This window comes from Melanotaenia boesemani, chromosome 11 (genome assembly GCF_017639745.1).
Source record: "Melanotaenia boesemani isolate fMelBoe1 chromosome 11, fMelBoe1.pri, whole genome shotgun sequence".
NCBI classification, from domain to species: Eukaryota; Metazoa; Chordata; class Actinopteri; order Atheriniformes; family Melanotaeniidae; genus Melanotaenia; species Melanotaenia boesemani.
In genome coordinates, this window is record NC_055692.1 from 33244173 (window position 1) to 33266361 (window position 22189).

The 22189-nt window shown below is 40.7% G+C and overlaps 1 long non-coding RNA gene across 1 annotated transcript; it reads left to right on the plus strand.

The window, feature by feature from the left end:
• Positions 1-1908: 1908 nt before the first annotated feature.
• Positions 1909-21011, plus strand: LOC121649535. Its single transcript, XR_006012133.1, has 3 exons — positions 1909-2066; positions 12309-12318; positions 21001-21011. It is a non-coding gene; the product is annotated as an uncharacterized LOC121649535 (long non-coding RNA).
• Positions 21012-22189: the final 1178 nt, after the last annotated feature.

Sequence of the window (22189 nt, forward strand, 5' to 3'; positions counted from 1 at the left end):
CCTTGTTCTTTCTGACAATGAGGACCATGTCAGGCCTTAATGTGGTTGATGTAATGAACTCTGGAAATCTGAGCTGTCTCCCCAAGTCAACCAGCAGTTGCCAATCACTTGCTGTAACTAGAAGTCCAGGTGAGGTCCTTGGGTGTAAACTGGGCCCCTCTCCTGCTCTCATAAAAGTGATGGCCTTCTCCCCAGGCTTCTGGTGTTTAAAGCGGGTGAGAGCTGAGCAGATGGACTCAGCGATTGTCTTCAGCACCTGGTTGTGGCGTCAACGATAGTGGTCCTCTCCTAGAGCTTTTGGACAGCAGCTGAGTGTATGCTCCAAGGTACCAGCTCCAGAGCACGAGGAGCAGGCTGGAGATTTAGATTTATATTCAATAATTACTTAAAATCCACTTTCAGTTTAAACAAACTCAAAGCCTGTCAAATTACCTCATGCAATTACAAAGACATTTATTTATTATGTGCATGTGAACCTGCACACAACATAAGGAGCCAAAATGGCTAAAAATTCATGGAACAAATCAAACTGATAGAAATTTAAAGGCTCAAGTCAGACTTTTTAACACAAAAATCATCAATAATTCAATTTTACTATAGCAAAAAGAAGAGACACTCAAAATAAAAAAAATGGAAATTGGATGAATAAATTATATGGTGATTTTCAAATGAAATAAATAAACTGTAAACTAGATTTAAATAAAGTGCAAATGAAATATAGCCTTATAATCTGTAAGAATGAGACAGAACCAGTTACTCTTCATATCTGTGACAAAAAAAAACAATAAATAATCACAACAGTCCATTTTTTTTGAGGAACTACAACTCCTCTTTTATGCTCACCTCTTAATGAGACACTTGAGCCTCCACCCATACTGGATCCAAGACACCATCAGTCTGGGTGGAATGGGGAAAAGACTTACTCTCAAAGTAACTTCCAGTGTTGCTCTGAGTCTGTTTCGGGCTTTGGCCTTGTTTGTGGCCACAATGGAAAATCCTGATTTACACAGGCATGTAGTCGTGATGGGAGAAGAAGCTTCACAGCTCTCAGTGCCAGACATGGGTACTCCTTTGAGACAGCCACCCAGAAGGAGCCCAAGTCCAGTTTGCCCCACTGCAACTTTAAACTGCTGTTAGTGGACACTTCCAGAAGCTGGGATTCCAGATGTGAGGGCAAAGCAACATAATTTTCAGTTGGATCCACAGAAAATGGGTCCAAAATCTACACATGTCCTTCTTTAGGATTTTTGGGAAAAGCAATCATCAAATTTCTCTGCCAGTTGTGAGAAGTGCTGTGAACGAAGTCACTGATCTTCACCTGAGGGTTTTCCAAGATGTGAGACAAAAGTGTAAACATGTCCATCCTCTTGTGTTGGTTACATACTCCCCAAGAAGCAAAACGTTTTTTCTTGTTCTCGAGGCCATGAGAACAAAATGACATCCCTTCTGTAATCCTGCCCTGTCGCGAACAAAGCTTCTCGTTGAGTATGAAGTGACCGGACAACACGAGCTTTTTTCTTGCTCTAGGGCTTCAAGAACAAAATCAAAATTCTTGCCTCTTGCAGAGTATGTAACAAGCTTTAGATGTTTAGCCAGTACAGCCGTGAAAAAATGTCAGAGGCAAGTTTAGCCGTGAACTTTGAGTTTGCATAATAATGTGCAGGAGGAGACTTTTTTTCTGAGAACATAAAGACCTCAAGGCCCTGCGATGGACTGGTGACCTGTCCAAGATGTACCTGCCTCTCACCTGTTAAAGCTGGGATAGGCTCCAGCTTACCAGCGACCCTTAACGGACTAAGTGGTACAGAGGCTGAATGAATGAATGAATGAATAAAAACCTCATGATTCAAGATCTTTATTGTCATTATGCAAACATAGCAAAATTTTGCGTAGTCTCAGCTGAAATGCTTGAGGGCCAGTCCTCTTGAAAACCATCTCACCTCACGGTGGTAGAGCAGCTGGACGTGATCTGCTTCCATGTCCTCACAAAGCTTGGTGAAACATCTGGAGTTCCCAGCATTATTTTTAATCACATTGATGGTTTTCACACTTGTATCCATCACTTTGTAGCAGAGGTGGCTTCTGAGAAATTTCTCTGGAGGGGCAATTGTAGTGATGAAGGTTACTTGTTCAATTTGTTGTAAGATTTTACCTTTACCTCTGTAAACTAAATACCATGTTAACAGTGAATGATAAATTCAATGGATTATCAGCAGGAGAAGCATGATCAGTTTCCTCCAAACAATTAGAGATAAATAAAGAAGAGAACTGCAAATAATTCTAAAACTATTTAATTACAGTATTTACAGTTTGTGATTTATGATAACATTCATAAATTACAAGATCAACTGTGTATATTAATGCAGTTATAAAGAGTATATGAACGCAAATATTATAAATTCCTCAAGACTGCACAACATATATGTACTTGCAGAAAACATGTTTGGTTATTTGTACAGATTGGCTAATCAGAAGTTACTTTAAGTATGAATAAAATTTAAAGGGCACGCATTCAACAATGAACTATAAAGAACCAAGAGACTAACAGCAAAAAGAAGATACCAGATAAATAAGTTCAACCTTAACATTTTGCAATTTGTTATTGCTCAAGAGGAAACTTATTACTGTAACAGCAGCAGAATTATGGTTTTTCACATAAAGACTAAAGAGAAAGATGACGTCAAGGTTAAACCTGATTTAAATCCAGCTGAAATTCAAAAGACATGAAACAGAATTATTTACACTAAATGGGTTTTGAAGTTTTTTTCAATCATGTTAAACTTTTTTTAGAGAGTTATTTGTAGTTATTTGTTTTTATGGACATCTATATGATGACCATGCAGGAAAGTTGGTAATGTCTGGACATTCAAAATGAATCTGAGCTAATGGGAAAATTAAATTTAAAACATTTCAGTTTTACAGTTTAAATCCCACTGGCTCACAGCAAAGAGGCATGTTGTCATGTGACTGATTATCAACTGAGCCATCATGAAATAACAAAAACGAAAGAAAAACGTGAAGTGGATTAAACAAAAGCAAAAAATGCTCATGCTCTATTTTTTTGGGCAACTGACAGTGAGAGTGATTCTGCAGGATTGTGGGGTGTTTAAGTGTCAACGGTGTGGTCATTTTTCACAGTGTCAAAAAGCTGAATGCAATACTTGCTTAGTCAAGGTAATGCAAACAGGATGCTGGGTCAAATCATTTAACACCACTATGATATGTCATGTGAAAATCCACCATCCAGAAGTTACCAAACAGATGTGGGAAGCTAAAACTGCAAGCGTAAGCTCAAAGGCACAAAGGCAAAAACGAAAGCAGCAGTTGGGAGCCCATTGCAGAAAGCACTAGACCAAACTAAGACATTTATATATATATATATATATATAAACATTAAGAAATACAAACATCTGCACAAATCAAAACAGTGCTCAGAATTATTAGCGTTAATTTAATTCTTATTATGAATTTCTCTATATATTTTCCTCATTTATCTTCTTATTCATTACCAGATTTTGGCCGTCCCATCATTCAGTTCAGTTCAATCCCAGTATCATCCAGCCTTCTGTTCACACCACTTTTCAATGATTCACTTTTCCAATTAAAAACAGCCTAATCTCAAATTCACAAAGGATTTCAAAATCTTAGAAATCATGTTGGTGGGCTTAAACAGCTTCTTTCATCTACCGATTAAACAGCCTGAAATTCATGTCCATGAAACTCAAACTACTTTTGCTATGGTTTTTGTCAGAGATCAGATCCTGTGCACACGGGAAGATCTCGCACTGCACTTTTAAATGACGGTTTTAATCCTCTGAAAAGTCTCAGCTCCACCTGGTGGGTGGAAGTTAATTCCTTAATCTGTGTCTCTCTCTCTGACGCTGGGTTTTGGTTTACTTCAGCTCTGAAGTGATGCAAGCTGAATGCGTGTGAATGCAACAGTGAGTTAGTGTCCCAGAGGACAGTGCCGAGGCGGAGGCAGTGTTTGCGCTCTATGCAGCCGGTGGCATTAGGTGTCGGAGGTAGCGCATATGCAGCCTGCTCCTGAGCCTCCAGGGAGTTACACCCTAGTGTCTGCACTCTGATCCTGATGCCATAGATACTGCAAACACCAATGCCATCTTATCTGCCAGCTCAGTCAGCTCTGTCACTTGGAGCTGACACTGCAAGTATCATCCTATCTGGCGCTTCGTTCTAAAGTTGCCAAATGATTCCTATAACTCTGGAAGCTCACAAACTAAAAGTATCAGCTTTTGCTGGGTGATTTTTACATTTTGCAAGTACAGAGAATAGTGAACTGCAAAGCTCATGGATCCAAATGTAATAATAGATAGGCTCCAGCTTCCCGGTGACCTAGAATAAGCAGTGTAAACTTTGTGGGTTGTTAAATTATAGACTATATAATGACGTCTACTCTAATGTGGATTTGCTAATATGAGGCATATGGCCCCTGTTCTGCTTGTAAGGGTGGTCCTTACATGATGAAGGGGATAATATTGTGTAAACAACAGACGTGACCCAATCAATCCCAATCATTTCATTTCTTTCTAAACTGTGGGGGAATTTTCAGTTAAAAATGATGCTAACTCTTCAAAGCAGTGAGCATAGTGGCATAACATCACAAAATGAAGAAATTTAGAAAAGGTTCATGATATCAGTGCTTACTTTCAAATTTCTTCTCAGGAAACAGAAGATTTTATGAAACAAAAGGGGCTCAACTCTCGTTTAACTTTAAAGCCAATCCACAGCAGCTTTACTAACAATAATGTCAGATCAAATCTGGCAAGTGTTTCTGGGTTGGTTTTAGGGAAAGTGTGGTGTATCCTTCCACTGTCTTTGTTTGCTAAATGTTTGGCTCTGTATTGGTGACAGCTGTGTTGTGTCTGTGGTCACCCGGTGAGGTACGCAGTGAGCTGTGGCCAGGTCAGTGTGCCTTGGCCTCAGAGCCCAGCAAGCTCAGCCTCACCGCTGGCTACGCTAATGCCAGCAGACAGGAAGCAGTTGTTGGATCCCATCGGGTCATCGGCGGTTTGGGCTGATGGCCCGCTCTATGAGGCTGAAGGGGATGGCTGAATATCTCCCTTCCTGCCCCCACCCCTCACATCACTTCTCTTCCAAAGGCCACAATGGTTCCTCTGGGCTTTTTTTTTTTTTTTTTTTTTTTTTTTTTTGCATGATGGGATATATTCAGCTGTTCCATTCCACTGGTTTGGAGGAATGCTGCGGGTGCACCCCCGCCTATCGGTTGGTCAATGGAGCGAGGAGGGATATCAAAGCTCCGTTGAGGAGGGGGCGGGGCCAGGGCTGAGAGGGTCATGTCTCATTGGGCAGAGCAGGGGGCCAGTGAGCCTGTCACATGGCTGATGGCTGATTTACCACTTCACTGGAGAGGTGAGGCCTCATAGGCCACATCTACGTGGCCACTTCACACACACACACACACACACACACACATTCACACACAATCACAGACAAATAGTCAACACACACATTTCATTGACAGATAACCCTTACTGCTCCCAGCTCTGCAGTGTTTTAAACAACCTTGAACACTGATGTGTTTTCTCTTCAGTCCAACCATCTTTACAGCTGAGCTTCAGCTGGAGCCCTTGTATTGATTCCTGCTGCAGATATTTCACATGCAGCCTTTCACAGGCTGCTCTAACGGCCCATCTTTGTCCATGCCTCTCTAACATGTTTGTTTGCTTTTTTTTCTTTTAAATCAACCACTTTTGTCATCCGTACCCATTTCCTGCTCTCACCAGGGACGTCGGTCTCTCCCTCTTCCCACCTCTGCTCTCACACTCTTCACATTTTGTCCATTTTAGTTCGACTGTGATGGAAAATCCATGCAATTCAATTTGATGTTGTTATTTCCTGCGGTCCATGTGCTGTCAGACATCTGTGTGTGACAAAAAAATGAAAAATCTTTTCAAGACCCACTCACCCATCAGTGGTTATACAACATCTTACAAAGGATATACATGTTTTTGTCCCCTGAAAAAGCATAAGTATTTTGAATGTAGTCTCTTTTAACCCTCTAATGTGTATTGATCTTTGCTTTTAGATGTCTGCTGGTTATAACAATGTGTAACTGCACTGCTGTCAAGAAATACTGTTGCAGGGGGTGAATGTGTTTGGTCTGCTACCATGTTCAGGGAGATGTTTCATATTAAAGTAACAACATGAAATTTGGAGTGCAATAATTCCCAGCAGAATATTATATAGAGCTTAAATGAGCAGTCAGAGTCAGTTCATGTGTCACTGGTTTTAATATTACTACTAAACCTTAGCAAAAAAAAAAAATATTAACTAACTGATATTCACTGAATGTGTTCACAAGAAAAATGGATGTATTTATTGGCTCTAAATAAATTAAAATACTGAGATTTTGTTTTTATTATTATTATTATTATTAAATTTCAGAAAGATTAATCTTGGATAATTTCTGCATAGGAAATTATCTTTCAGCAGCCACAAGTTATTTAACCCCAAGTGATGCAATGAGTAGCTTCTCATTTCTTAAACAACCATGAGGGAAGACGCGGTCGTGGGAAAGATGTTAGTCTGTTTAAGAGGAGTCAAATCACTGGCATCAAGCAGAGAAAATGTCTAAAGAGATGCAGAAACTACTAAAACTGTCAAGAACTGTCCAACGTATTATTAAAATCTGTAAGGATAGGGGGGAACCATCGGCCTCCAGGAAAAATGTGGTCAGAAAAATATCCTAAATGATTGTTATCGGTGAGAAAAACAACAGGAGAACTCAGGGATGTTTAACAGTGAAAGTAAGAGCTTGTAGCTGTGTAGTCATAATAAAACAAATAATCAGTGAGGCTAATCAGAGAAAAAGGCTTCAGTTTGCTGTGGAGCACTCTGGACCAATGGAAGGAGGCCATGTGGTCTGATGAGTCCAGATTTATCTTGTTCCAAGGTGATGGGAGCATCAGGGTAAGAAGAGATGGAGTGATGCTGAAATGCTTTCATTTTAGGTGTTCCCAAAGAAAAATAGTTAGCTCAGGTCAATACAGATCAACCTTATTCTGCATTCAAAAATCCGAAATAAGTTTTTTTTTTCTTTTCTGTGTGTGTGTGCGGGGGAGGGGGGGGGGGGGGGGTGCAGCAGATGGATTTAATGTGTACAAACAGAATCAAGAAGATAATTATAGTAATGATTTGTTTTTAAGAATTAATGCCATTGCATCTTGCTTTTTGAATTTTCAATGTTATCTCAATAAATGTGTGTTTTCTTAAATTAAATATTTAGTCTTATTAGTTATTTTGGTCATGACTTAAACATGATACAATCATAAACCATCACTGATAATGAATTTTAGACTGTTTTTTAGACATTTTTTATACATGTTAAATGGCATTATTACAATCTTTCTAGTTTCCCTGTTTATTCAGCATGTTTGATTTAATTGGTATTTTGCACATCTGTTAGGAAATAAATTGAGTGAAATTGATGCAAAGCATGACTCTGCTTGTAGAGCTCTTTTCTCACTGCTGTAATTACAGTATTTGGTGGGTCTCTTGATCCATATTCTACAATCCTGCATGTGTTTTGAGTTTGGTATATGGGCTGTGTGAGAGGAAAAAGAAGAAAAAAAAAGACCTTTCAGAGATAAGAGAACACTCCTCTTTCTCTCTGTCAACATGTAAGTCTTAAGTGAAGCCGAATGCTAGCTGGGATTCCTGTCTGGTATCCTGTCTGACATGAAAGGCTGCTCGCTGGGACTGAGGAAGGAGCTCAGAGAGAAGTATTCCCGCCGGACCCTCCGGCAGATGGAACAAGAACACCTTGAAGGATGGGAGTGTCGCTGAGACCGAGCGCTGCTTTCTCCCCCGCAGATGAAACGTAACACGGGGCTGTCTCAAATCTCCTGCAATCTGCGGATGTGAGCGACGCGCAGAGAGCACCTGGCTCTTCAAGGGAAGCAGCCGTTTGAGATGTGACAGAACGGCTTGTCAAATAGAATCACTGTAATGGAGAGATAATCCCACAGTCATCACTCAGAAAGGCATGTCTGCAGGGCATCTTGGAGGAATAGCCGGATATGCTTTGCTACATTTAGATGGTAAACGTCACTGGAGCCACTGTATTTCTCATGAGTTAAAATCAAAGGCGAGCAATAGCAGGATGAGAAAAACTGGCACATTCAATTTTGGCTGAGGTAACAGGAGACCCAGAAGATCTGCAGGCAGATCAGTGAGACATGTTCTGCTGATGTTGCTGCTGCTGAATAGTCTCTGAGAGGAACAGGATTGGTCCTTGTAGGCCTGTCAGATGACAGAGACAAGTCAGACAGGAGCGTTAGCAGCACTGCCGTGCATGCAGAGATGTGCCTTTCGTCTCATGTCACTTGGAGGAGTTTTGCTGCTCAGCCACCTTCCTTGACCTGTCACTCAGTACTATGACAGCTGGTAGGTTGCCCCCCCCTTTCACTCCCTTGCGCTGCCGGTCCCTCCCAGTGTTCCTTCTCCATCCCAGCATGTGGATCGGGGGTCTCATTTTCATGTGTCAGGTGCCCCCATCAGTGTGACAGCACGCTGTCCGCCTGTCTCATTAGAAACAGCCAGTTTGGTCTGGGAAGCAGCAGGAGAGGCGATTGGCGTTCAGCTCTCCACAAGCCGGGAACTGTGACATCAGCTCTGCTAACACCAGTCAACCAGATCATCATCTGGCTTGATCTAACATCCACATATACACTGATCTGCACAGCCAGGGTCTCTCTGAAACAAGCATCCACACATGTATCTGCACTTTTTTCTTCTCCCTTTTCAAAAGTTTACTGCACTTGTATTACAGTTAAATCTAGAAATTGGAGGTGATCATACTTGTGAGCTGATTCAAGAGTGGCATGACAAAGTTGCAGGCTTGTTTTTAATTTTTAATTTTATTTTATTTTATTTTTTTGCATCTGATATTTTGAATGATTTTGTGATTCTAATCTTTGCCTTTCACACTTTTTCAGTCGCAGCCTATCTTTAGCAAACACTGCAGCCAATCTGCATGGCTACATCCCATTTATTTTCTCTCAGGGGGCTTCTCTTGATAGAGGAAAACAAAGGTGTTTACTTTTTAGACCTGCATATCAAATGGCCTTGAAGGACAAAAAACCCTTAAAAAAACTAAACATCAGACATCTATGATTCCCACTTCTTTATTGTTTGTCCTTGAGTGTTAATTGTGCAACGCAGAGAGACATCCATTAGGCAGACTTGCGTTTGATGTTTTCTGATGCGAGACCTAGATGTGAGACGGTGAATAGTTAAATTCTAATTGCATGAGGAATTTGTATCGTTATAATTTGGGGAGGCTTTGTATTCTTCCCTTTTAATGAATGTAACATGGCCATCTAGGATAGGAAGGAGCAGAGATTTTGTGAGTTTATAATGAACTGTGAAAGGCCTTTGAATATGTATGAGGATGCGAGACCCAAGGCAAGATGTACACAAGCTCCCCTGATGGGTGTGAAGTTGATCGTATCACTTCCTTCCAAAGACCATGGCTCATTTGGTACAGAGTTAAATCCAGGGCAGTTCATTGTAATGTGGTGCAGTTTTGGAAGAAGTGGAGCACTCGGAAAGTTTCGGTGTTTCTTTAGATTTCTACTTTGTTGCCCCATATTAACAGCCCTTTCTAAAAAAAGAATTATAAATGGTATGCTGACATCACTCATATGTGATCCACAGTCCACTTTTCTTATCTTCATCTTATTTTAAACTAAATGGATCTAGAAAAAGAAAGATTTCATTAGAATGTTTTTTCACTCATGTCAGGACTGAAAAATGGTTAAAGACATAATCTTCCATTTGAAAAGTCTCTCAAGTGTCTGTGGACCATAAAACCAAGAGCTGCTGTTTTTTGTATTACAGCTGTTAAGCTGTTGACTTAGATTTTTACTGAGGTTTTATAAGAAAGTAGCCCAGGCTAGTGTCCAAGCTAGCTTATAGTACATTGAACTGAAATATTTTTTGTCTAAATGAACTACATATATTAGGGGGTCTATATATTAGGGTTGGGCAAGTAAGCATGTTATCACTTTTAAAGATGCACTTTATAACTTTCCAACCTTAAAACGCTGCATTCCTGACTTGTTTGATGGCACAATGATATTTATCGTACCCATCTCTGGAGCTGCAGCAGCATGAGGCTGAGAACCCGAACATCATAACCTTTTCTTCTGTGACGCTGCATGATGTTGCAGTGAGGTTTGACTTTACACGTGTTACATGATCGCAAGTAGAAACTGCAATAGCAGCTTATTTTAAATGTGCATTATGGCAGATTCAACAAAGACACACAAGAAGACATTATCTTCTTATGGAGGGACAGAACAAAAGATAAGACAAGAGTCAAGATAAGTCGATGTTTTACTGACTGAGAGCTCACAGTACAGGTAGGCTGTCATCATGCATCTCAGAGCATTTGGGATGAACCAGTGTCATGCAGAGATTCATGTTCCTCCTCCAGCTCTGCTGAAGCTCCAGCACAGGGACAGAAGTGTTCACTGAAAACTTGTTCACTGCGCTCATACCACGGAAATACTACCGAAATGCCAAAATTCTTATTCCCTCCCTGTCTAGACGTGTTGAGCATCTAATCCTGCTTTTTGTCCGTTCCAGTAGGGAAACACATCTCAAGGCTGGAAATTCAGTTCCCTCTGTGTTTAATAGGAAGGCAGCTTCACACAGCTTTGAAATTTATACTGCTGACTTGTTTCCTTTTAACAAATAAATATTTCATTTTCATCCTTCTTTATCGTTTATATTTGACTTCATTGCATTCATTTTTAAGTTGAAATTAACAGGAAATATTCAAACTGTTACTGTATGAAGGGAATACTGCTGTTTAGTGTTTGAAAACCAAAAGTTACATAACTTTTATTTATAACGCAGCACATTTAACACAAAAGTGCGCAATATTTGCTTAACAGTCATGATTATTTGCAGAAAATCGTGCCATGAATGACGGTTAAACATTTCAGCTGTTGCACAGCCCTATTTAGGTGTGTGTGTTTGTGTGTTGGGCTTGTTTTATGTTTCCAAATTCAGGGATAAAGATCCTGAACCTAAATTAAAGGGAATTTTGAGTGTCAAAGTTTTCTTTTTTTTAGTTTAGAATTAGGTTAGTGGTGCTTTGATGTGCTGGTTAGTGTCAGTAAAAGGACTCAACAAAGTTAGAAAAGCATGGCTGTGCAGCCGTGTGTGAGCACACTTCATGGTGCACCAGTTGATTTCAGTCTCTCTTCATCTGCAGCACCTTTACCGCGACACTGACCTGTCGCGGCGGCGGCTGCTGAGCACTCTAAGTGATGACCCTTCAACCTGGAACATTTCAATTTCAACCTGTGATGACTCCCTGGAGAATGATTTGAATGTTAAGTGTGCCCTCCAATCCTGGTGCTGTATGAAAATGTAATCAGAGTACTATCATCTCCCCGGCAGACCAAGGGCTCATTTGACTCTGTGTGGCAGGCGCTGGTGCTGGCCTCATTTCCCCTGCCAGCAGGTGTCCTCTCTGGATGTAATAGGCTTTACATGTGTAATTAACACATGGCACTGTTGCCTGGGCAGGCTGTAGCCTTAGCCCTGCTCCTGCCACCATGACTTTCTTTCTCTTTCTTTTTCTCAATTTATTTCATCACTCTTTTTTTCCCTCTTCATTATGAAATATAAAGGCTCCAGGGCCAACTCATGCTGTGGTGGAAGTAGGTGTGTAAGACAAAGACAACACATTGACGAAGAAAACCAAGCACTCAGTGGTGCGGGGATGGATCGCGGATGTACAGCCAGGTCCTGCATTGTGGAAGGGACACGGATGGAGTTAACAGCTTGCTGTGTGAGCTGGCTAATGCCTTAAAACCCCCCTCTCATGAAACCTATAATTACCAGGGCTCTGTTAATCAAGAATGAAACAGAGGAAAAGCAGTGGGCTAATTGGGGCCGACGTGCTCTGTAATTAGAGTAATAGTCACACATTGGGATTTTATGAATGAATGACTTTGCCAGCTTTTTTTACAGGGCTTCATTACATTGGACGAGCAACCAGCACTATTTGCATGCATGTATATAAAACAGACAATATGTTACTGGTCATTTTTTGTCCAAACAGCAGATTTTCTCTCCAGGCCTCCACACTTGGTCTGTGTTAATTATGTCTGTGGCCGAGGATGGGGGAGAGCAGGATAGGAGGCTGAAGGATTGGGGGAGGGAAGGTCCAATTATTTTTCTCTCCTCCTTTCTCTTTTTCGCCCGAAACCTTTTTTCACCCGTGTGCTGTTAGCTGTCGGGAGAAGGAGGTGGATTTCTGTGTTTGTGGAGCTTGATTTGAAAAGGGGGGAAGGAATTCATCATCTGATTTATCACAAGCTCTGACCTATTTCTGACATGACAACAGCCTGGCAGTGATCGCAACTGATTGAAAGAAATCATCTTTAATCTGGACTCTCAAATAGTCTGGAAAATTAACTTTATATAACATTTTATCATTCTAGTGAGGAACTGCTCACCTGCATGGATGATGGGAGGAAAAATTCACAGTTTTGCATGTTTGAAGCCCTGCAGGAGTACAATGGCTCCAACTTTAATGACCAGACTTAAGAAAATGTTCAGTACAATATCAATGGAGTGCAATTACTCACAGTGTATCTACAGTCGTAGTCTTTCTAACTCATTTAGCTTAACTAAATGAGTTAGAAAGATTTGTCCAGCTCTTTGGCTCAACCAAATACTGAAGAAGCTGTGTGCACTTATGCCCAAGATGATATTATGTGATGAAATCGTGATCTTGTATTTAAATAAAATGACTTAAAAAAAAAAAAAAAAAATTATATGCACTGCACTAGCACTACATGACAGCACCTGGGTCAAACTGGACTCAAAAGCGGTCTGACTAACACTTAATTATGACGTCCAATCTTGTTTGAATTCATGCTTGTGTTGTTCTTACTCTCAAATGTAAGTCACTTTGGATAAAAGCGTCTGCTAAATGACTGTAGAATAGAATAGAATAGAATAGAATAGAATAGAATAGAATAGAATAGTGGGACTTAAACAGACATATCTCAGCCTGTTCCAACACGGTTCTGGTTGCAACACACCATATCAACACAGATAAACTTTTGCAAGTGTGTGATATATAGTAGAAGTGATGTGGTGTCAAAACCTAAAATATAGCTTCTGCTCAAACTGATTCAACCAGTGTTGTTTTCGTCAACGATGACGAATTTATGTCGTTGACGAACCTTTTTTTCATGACGATAACGAGACGGTGACGAGCTAAAAATGGCTGTCTGATGACGAAAACATGGAGACGTTTGTGAGATTTCGTTGATGAGACGAGACAATAATGTTCAAGGTGCAACATTAAAAATGCACAACATTTCTTGTGTCAGTCAGCAATGCTGCTGCATCTTGGCCACGCCCACCAGCAGACATGCAGCGCACACACAGACAAGCAGTTTATTCATTCATAGATGAATCATGGCGGCAGCGTTGATGAAGGGGTTTGGTGGAAGCGATGAAATGATATATGGACATATTTTAACTATAATCCATCATAATTTCACTGGCAGACCAGGTCAAGTTGAGAATTTGTTCCTCATCCATCCAAATAAAGCCACAGTTACCAAAGTAAGGATGTTGTTGCTCTTTGGTTTTTTTTGGAGTAATTAATTCCACAGTTAACACTTTAACTGTGCAACACATAACCCTAAGTAGATCAGAAAGTATTTGCTGTTGGTTGGGAAATCTTCTAAGTCTAAAACCATTCCTTTTAATTTTGTAATTATTGATGAAAATAACCAAACAACAAGCTCACAGTGTGTTGCTTTATGTTATGTCATGTTATGAACTTATTTTCTTGTGTGACATTTTTGGATGATGAAGTAGGGCATGAATTCATGAAAAAAAGGTTAAATATAGAAATAAAAGCTTTCTGCCCAACAGCAGTTAAGTATAACACGGCAGCATTTCATCCCTGTTGATGGGAAAGTCTCTGCTAAAGCTGTCAGTCTGGTAAAGGATCTGGTTATTATGCAAAAACATTAAGGTTAACTTGTTTTATGAATTTTAATACTTGTTATAACCTGTCAACCTTAATTCCACTTTTTAAAACATATCGTTAACCTAAATTAATTTGTTAAAAGACTATTTCTTTTTTTATTTGACTAAAACCTTTGACCTTGGACTAAAACTATCAAACTTAGAAATGACTAAAATGTGACTGAAACCAATAAGCATTTCCGTCCTGAAGACTAAAACTAAGACTAAAACTGAGATGCCTGCTAAAAACAACACTGGCTACAACATGTCCAGGTCTGGAGTTGTTTTACATTCCCCCTCTTATTTACCACTTAAAAGCTAAAATGTACAATATATAATATTTTAAAACTAATTGCATTTTAAAATAAACTTAAAATAAACTTAAACGATATAGTGCACATGCCAGGCCTCTAGTGGGCAGTGAAACTTTTCAACAACACACCCAGGTGTGTACAGCATCCTCATAAGACTGCAAAACACAACCCAACAACAGAAGCGCCATCTGGCGGATATAACCGCTGCGTCTTGGCTAACAGCATAAATACTCTACCAGAAACATGTTTTGCTTCAACAGACCAAATTATTGAAAAAAATGTAGCAGCACAAACATGACACAGAGGTTTGCCATTGTTGTTTCAGTGCATTTTGTGGGTTAAAGGCCTGCGTGAAAGACTCATCGTCGCCAGATTCTACTTCCTGTTTACGCTGATGGGACTTGTCTTGTGTTGCGATAATTTAACTCTGGAGGCTTTGCGGTTGCATCCACCCAAAAGTCTGTTACTATGTAAACGAGAGACCAGAACACAACCCACCTTTTATCTTTTGCAGTGTCGTGGTGTAAACAGGGCTATTATGATTTTTATTTAGTCACAAAGGTTTTCCAGACATGCATAAAAGTCTCTCTACCCTTACATCCCTGAATGGTTTGAAACCTCTGCTTTGCTTTGGCTTTAACATTCACCAGGATAAATTAAAAAACTAATATCCATCCAGTATGTCTAAAACAATTTTGTAGGTAAGACCCAAGAGATTTATATCTTAATCTTACCTCTTGAGTTGGGAAAGGCAATAATTTATGGAAGTCATCTGAGGATACAGGCCCACTACCTGTGGTTGATATCTTCTCCTCCATCTTGTCTCTCATTACCTCATTTGTCACTGCATGATGCATCGCAACACTGTCCACCCTAAAACCACTTCAAAAGGGTGCAAAGTGGAATAGGTTCCTCCTCATCCTCTCCTGAGATGGACTCAGATAGGAGTCATATTCCAGGCGAGACCTGTCCATTGATCTCCACAGGACCGGCGGACTGTAGGCAGACAGCCATGTATTTTGGCTGTTAAAGTTGAAACACTAAAAGGTTACTAGAAGAATGAGTCAACTACAAAATACAGGAAGTGTGTGAGTGTGTGTGTTGACTTTTTAAAGATGTCTTTTCTTCAGTAAAGACTTAAGTAATATGAAGTTATATTTACATTTGAACTAAACTACACTGCCTCAAGCAACAAAGAGATAAAAGATGTGCAGGAAGAACGTAAGAAAAGAGGAATGATTAAAAGGTTCACAAGATGAAAGGAAATGGAAGAATAGTTTTTAATCAGTGTATGATAAAGACATAATCTTTTTATATGTGTGTCAAATGAAATTAAAAACTGTGTTGTATCACGTTTAAAATTTAATACATGTTTTTCTCATTTGGCTAAACTTTCATCCATTTAAACATTTTTAGTATTCAAGTCCAAAACAGGAAGTAGTATGTTCTGTATGCATCTCATTACCCCTTTCCAACCATAAATAAAATGTTTCTGTGGTGGGGTGGGGTTAGATTCTGGTCTTCAGGAGCTGGTCATGATGAAAGGTGTTTCATGTGTTCTTTCCCAGCATGCAGTGTGGTCCCGTCTGTTGTTGGTAGTCTGGAGCATTCCCCTGAGCTATGTTTTAATGTGGAGCCTCTTCTCTTGAGTAGGGACATCTTCAAAGCCGATGTAATGACACGGTGCACACACCTCTGCTTCCTGTTCCTCCATAGCCAACAAAACAACAGGGATCTGTCGTTTCACATCCACAGCCGGAGCCCCCATCGCCCATCACATTCAGTAATGGACGGCCATCTCAGTGTGCCCTGAACTCCCCACCTTTTCCCCCACAATTCTCTCTGTCTCACCCTGTTTTTGTTTTCCTGTCCATGCTTTCAGCAGTCAACATCCTCCATCAGGCTTGGTCTATTATGACTTTCATCTCTGCCTCGTCATTTACTGGAGTGGTTTGTGCTATTTGCACGTAGCTAGCTAGTGTTTTAGCTTGATTTGAATGAACATGCTGGAGTCTTTTTGTTACTGAGTGCTGTTGTGTATCCAGTTATACATCAGGACTTTGACAGTGTATGCACTCGGCTGTTGGTTTAGCAGTACACTTATCAGTGCCACCTGTTCTTGGAGTAGCCTCTTAATTATCAGATCAAAGGCAGTGAAAAGGTGCTAAGTGGTTAGGAGCTGCAGCAGCACGCTGCTGGCCTTTGATCGGCTTGGCCCCAGCCTCCTCGAAAGCAGCCGGCCTTAAATTAAATATGGACAGACATGTCTCATTGAGTTCAGCCTTTTCCCCCCATAAGCTGTTGTATTTATTGTCCATTGCATTCTGTTTGATGTGAGTGACTGCTTAGTCTAACAAAGGATGGCAGCGTGATTAAGAAGTAGTAGCTGACCAATCGAGAGCCAGGACCTCCTGTGGACTTACCTGGAGAGGTTTCAGCTCTCGCTGGACAAATCAAGAAGGCTGTTAAGTGTCACCTTTAATAAGTCGGTGTGTATGTGTTTCCCCAGTCTGTTTGATGCATTATTTGTGCTCTGATTTATCTGATGTTAGAGTAAACACCAGACCTTGTGCTTCCTGGGCTGTGGAGGCTGAACAGCATCTTCTGTATGTGAGCACCAGATCTGGTCTGTCTGGCCCTGGACTTTCACGCCACCTCTGTCTTGCATTAGACCAGAGACTGTTTATGAGTGTGGCGGGCAGACTTAGCTGAAACAGTCGAGGTCTTGTGTCACCAGATGTTTTATAGGGCAGGCGGCATGGCGGAGGCAGGCAGTAAGCAAAGAGGCAGAGGGGGGCTGGCGCTGGCTGGGCCGGCAGTCAGGTGCTCTGGGTGCTCTTTTATGGGCCAGTCCACTAATGAAAGTGGGGTTCTGGGACCACTGTGGAACATCAGAGGCCACCCCACCCCACCAAACCCCCATCTCCATCTACACAGGAATGTCATAAAGCTTTAAAAGCCCGCTTCCCGTTATATACTTCCACCTTGCTTCGCTTTGCTGTCCCAAACACTGATTGATTGGTTTTCATTTGTTGTTATGTATTCAGGTGGCTGCTCAGGTGCCACCTTTGCTTCACTGGGGTGCTACAGGATAAAACAAGAAAGTAAATTAGGCATATGAAGTGTGAGAGAAACTGCGCTCAGAGTGTTTGATAAGAGAAGTGAATGTGATAGCTGTGACAGCGGTCAGCATGTGGAGATCTGCAAGGGAACCAGCCACATATGGAACAGATAAAAAGAGTGTTTCTGTGGTCAAAAGTACTGCTTACACTTCAGTGACCTGCTGGTGTAATGTTGCCACAAAGACAATCTCTGCTGTTATGCTTCTGTGTACTGACCAATCCCTTCTTTCAGGCTAAGTGGGACAGTTTTACCATTCTAACAAAAACCTATTGCCTACCCCGGTACATGTCTCTGCATCCTTTGCGACCTTCAATTTTTGCAAATTATGAATGTACTTCTGACTTGCTAGTTAACTTGTGGACTTTGGCCAAAGATACTGAAGCATGTCTGAAGCCAAATCTTTGTGTACTTTGAAGCACAAAGAAATTAACTACACTATATGGTGAAATAAACACCCCATAATATTACATACACAAACTTGCACAAGTGAGGACATTTGTGTTTTGTTGATTATTTTTCCGCTTTGATAATACCACATGGTGTTGTATTATATGTTGTTGGAAAGCCTGATTACTCATCTTTCCAACAATTAATAACTTCCACACACTACCTCAGACGTGTGTGGAAGATCCATATGTAAGTACAACTGCTTGGTACTTGTTCCTCATGCTGGTCACCAGTCTGGTTATATTTTTTCCTGTGGGATGGCTTCCCATTCCTTGGTTGTGTTGGTCACTGTTGCATGTGAAGCATAACCAAGCTGATCCCACAAGTGTTCACAAGTCTGGACTCACAGCAGGTCATTTCATCCTTGATCCGAGCTTTGTGGAGGATGGAGTTAGGTCCCCAAATTCACGAGATGTAGGATCACCACTGCTCAAGAATGTCATTGATAGCTTATCAATAGCCATGGCTATGATAAGTGTGCACTTTTAGGAGAATTAATATGGAATGTGCGTCTTTATTTATTTCCGCAAACAGCTTTAATGTCTAACATGTGGTGTGAAAGGTAATAGTGGATTGTGCACAGATGTTTCACATTTCACATCATTTCCTTGATTTTATTCTGTGCTGTTGGTGTCACAGTTTCCTGTTTTTCTAGATTTTGTGTATATGCCAGGGTCAGAGTTGCCATGGAGGTAGAAACATTTTCCTGACAAGTTTGATTTTCATTAATCCTAAAAGTTGGCTATATTTGGTGTACCCAGTTTTTGTCCCTACGCAAGCTTGATAAATGAGGCCCCAGGTGATTAAGGCTCAAGTCTAACAAAGATTAAAGATCTAGACAAAGATTCCAAACTGAATTGCAAATCTTAACTGTTTGTTATTTGTGAATTATAGTCATTCTAAAAACAAGTGATTTGCTAATGCTCACTTCCTGCTTACCCACTTCTTCTTGCTTCCTCTCCCGAGCCCCTGAGACCTTCCTTTTAAATCTGGCTGACCAGCTTTGAACTTCAGTATGTCTTACATGTGTCCTAACAGTCACACATTTCAGTCCAGTGCATCAGAATGACTTAAGTCCCATGTAAATCAACAAGTCAAGAAATACATCTTCTACCAGGTGCATGCACTTAGCCAGTGTTGTCTGGATGGTGCTGAGGAAACAAGAGCATGCGATGAAAGAGAGCAAGTGAGTGTATATATGTGTACATATATGTGTTTGCTCTCCTATCTCATGGGAAAACAGTTAGTGCAGTCTCCCCCCTGCAGGCATCTGCAGGATTAGACTGGATTATACCCTTAGCCCTGGTTGTGCATTTTAGTTTAGTCCAACATGCTTGAGTGAAAGAAGATGGTGAAAACAATAACAGGGGATATGAGGAGGAAAGGCACAGGAAAAGAAGGAGGAGGCTGCTGGGCTAAAGAGGGGCTGCATGCTGTGTAGTCGAGTGAAATAATGTCCCTGTTTACTTTCTGGGCTCTTGTCGTGTTAAACAGCAGTGAGCCAAGCGGCACTCAGTGCTGGAAGAGGAAAGGACTTCATCTCAGGCAAGCATGAGGTGGGGGCTGAGCAGCCAATCTACGAATGTCCAAATCAGTTGAGGGTGGTGGGTGGAGGGGGTCTTGCAAGAATGGGGATGCAGAAGAGGCCTAATAAGGATGAGAAGGATAAAAGAGGATATTTATTTTCATGAAATCAGGATTAAACTGTTTTTGTGGTCCAACCTCAGCACACAGCACCAAACTCAAGGTCAAAAATTTTGTTTCTAGTTTTTACCTCATTTTTCGAAATAAATTTAGTATCAATCAACACACGACAGGTCTGGAACTTTACCTCTTCATCACGAGACCTTTTGTTTTCTGTCTCTCCACTCTAGTGGTGGAGTTAAATTTTTATACATGGGGAGCCACATGGTGGGCAAGACTTTATCAGGGGGGAATATAAGAAAGGAAATGATTGTGTTGACCACTGTCACCCACACTCACATTCTCTGCTGCAATAACTACGGTCACATCAGAGAGACATGAAATATAAAACATCTTTACATTAATGATCTGAATCACCAAGTGGTAATATTTCCGACATGTTTAAAAAGGTCCATAGGAAGATGAGTTGGTTGTTCCCAGGGTGCAATGGAGCTTGATGTGGTAGTAGGAGCATAAATTGTTTCTCCCCTGTGGTGGTTCTGGTTTACTGTCTGGTGATGGTTGACTGGATCCGTGTGTGACTAGCTCCACATTGGGAGCTGTCGCTCTGTTGACATGGGAGCTGGTGTCTGTCTCAACCTGATCTGTGTCCTTAATCATTACAAAAAAGTCTGATATGTCCTTATCACTTCATTCTTAAATCTTTCTTCACATTTTTATGCTTTAGCTACTTTGAAAACACTAGCAGTTTTGCAAGCCTCCTGTTAAACATGATCATGTAGATTTAGCTTAGTCTGCAAATTACTTGGATACTGAGGTCAGTCTTAATTAACTGAGTTGATGTTTAGTCCCTAAATACACTCATGGAAAACTAAAGACGTCATGGTTTTCCTACATTATTTTTAAACTACTCTAGTGTTACCCTATAGGCCTAACTATGCGAGCAGTCCCAAACTACTGCGAGCAGTCCCAAATGTCTAGGATCGTCTGGTCTGAGGGTTTGTGGCTTAGGAAGACCCGCTCCACTTGACAGCCGCTTTCTAAGGCTGGCTTTCTGCAGGTCTGGAATGTAGCTGTATTGCTTGGCCTCTTTTATAGTATAGGCACTCCAGTTTCTGTATTTCTTGTGGTAGTGCCAGTGGTATCTGAAATAGAAAGATTTTAATAAATACACATTCCAAAATATAAGTCCCAGAAAGGACGATTAGATTGGCCTGAAAAAAAAGAGACTTGCATCTTGTGTCCATCACAGTTGGGAGCTGGTAGGTGGTGGTTGTGGTGATTATAGTCTATTGCAGCAAACAAGGTCTGTGTCTTGTATGCTTCCCAGCATACATGAGGACATGGTTTTGGAAACTTTTCAAAGGACTTTCCAAAGGACACGTTGTCCTGGTGAGAAAATAAAAGAAAAGAAATGAAGGGAGACATCTTATCATATTGTGCAAAAATATAATAATGATAATAATAATGATAATTGAGCTCTTCTGAGGCCTGTGCTAAAAGCTAGATGTTCTCTGAAGGGGTTAACTTCAGAATTATACTTGGGTAAATCACTATGGCAACCAAATCTTAGTAGCTAACCTCCTCCAGAGCAGTAACTTGTCTCGCCTTTAATAAAGTGAAACAGTGATCAGATTGCTGTCTGTTTATGTTCTAGATTAATTAATGTTGTATAAAAAATTGTGGACCATTTTCTGCCAGCATTTCTTCCCACTTTTGGCCAGGATGATGTTGTTAGAATTATTCATATTATTGTAGAATAATTGTCTGCTCCTCTTCAGTAAATTAAGATTCTGCAAACTCCACCCCTTTTATGTGAGCAGGCACTGGTCAAGATTGAAAACCCTGGGTTGAATCAACAACTTGACAACCAGCGTCATAGTACCACTTATCAGAATAGAAAATGTTTCAGTAAGTCAACCCTGGTAGCAGAGACAGATCACAGGTATGTTAAACTTCTATGTCCGGCTTCCAGTACAGGCATCAGATGTGCTTGTTCCAGGTGACATTTTAACAGATCAAATCATATATTTGCTCTGCTTGCAATGTAAAGTATTGCAAGTCGTCCCTGTACATAATTCCAACTGTATGTCAGACTGACAGGCATACCGGAAAGTAATGTACTTCTTCACATCTTTCAGCCAGCGTTTGTCCAGAACAATCGTTGCCGGGTGAGCTGCTGAACCCGAAAGCACATCAGATTATTATGGTCGGAGTTGCTTTACAACTTTAATTACAGAGAAATGGATACACTGAGAATCAACTCTAAAATTACCTTGCTGTATCCAGTTTTTATCTGGGCTAGAGTCTTCCGAAGGCTCATGCTGACAAGAACCGGTTCTAGATGGCCATGTGTGTCGGTTACGGACATAATGCAGGACACCATGCCTCATCATCTGAATAAATAAAAACAAAGAGAGGCAAATCGATATTCATGGGTGATGCTGTGCCAGTGAAAGCAAACATCTACTCCAGCATGGGGAAAGCAGTTATCTTTGTAATGAATTTCTAAAATTATCTCCCAATATACCTTGAACTGTTCCTTAAATCATTCACCTCTTCCTCGTCTATCGAGTACTGCTGCTCTTCTTCAGCGTACTGCAAAATGT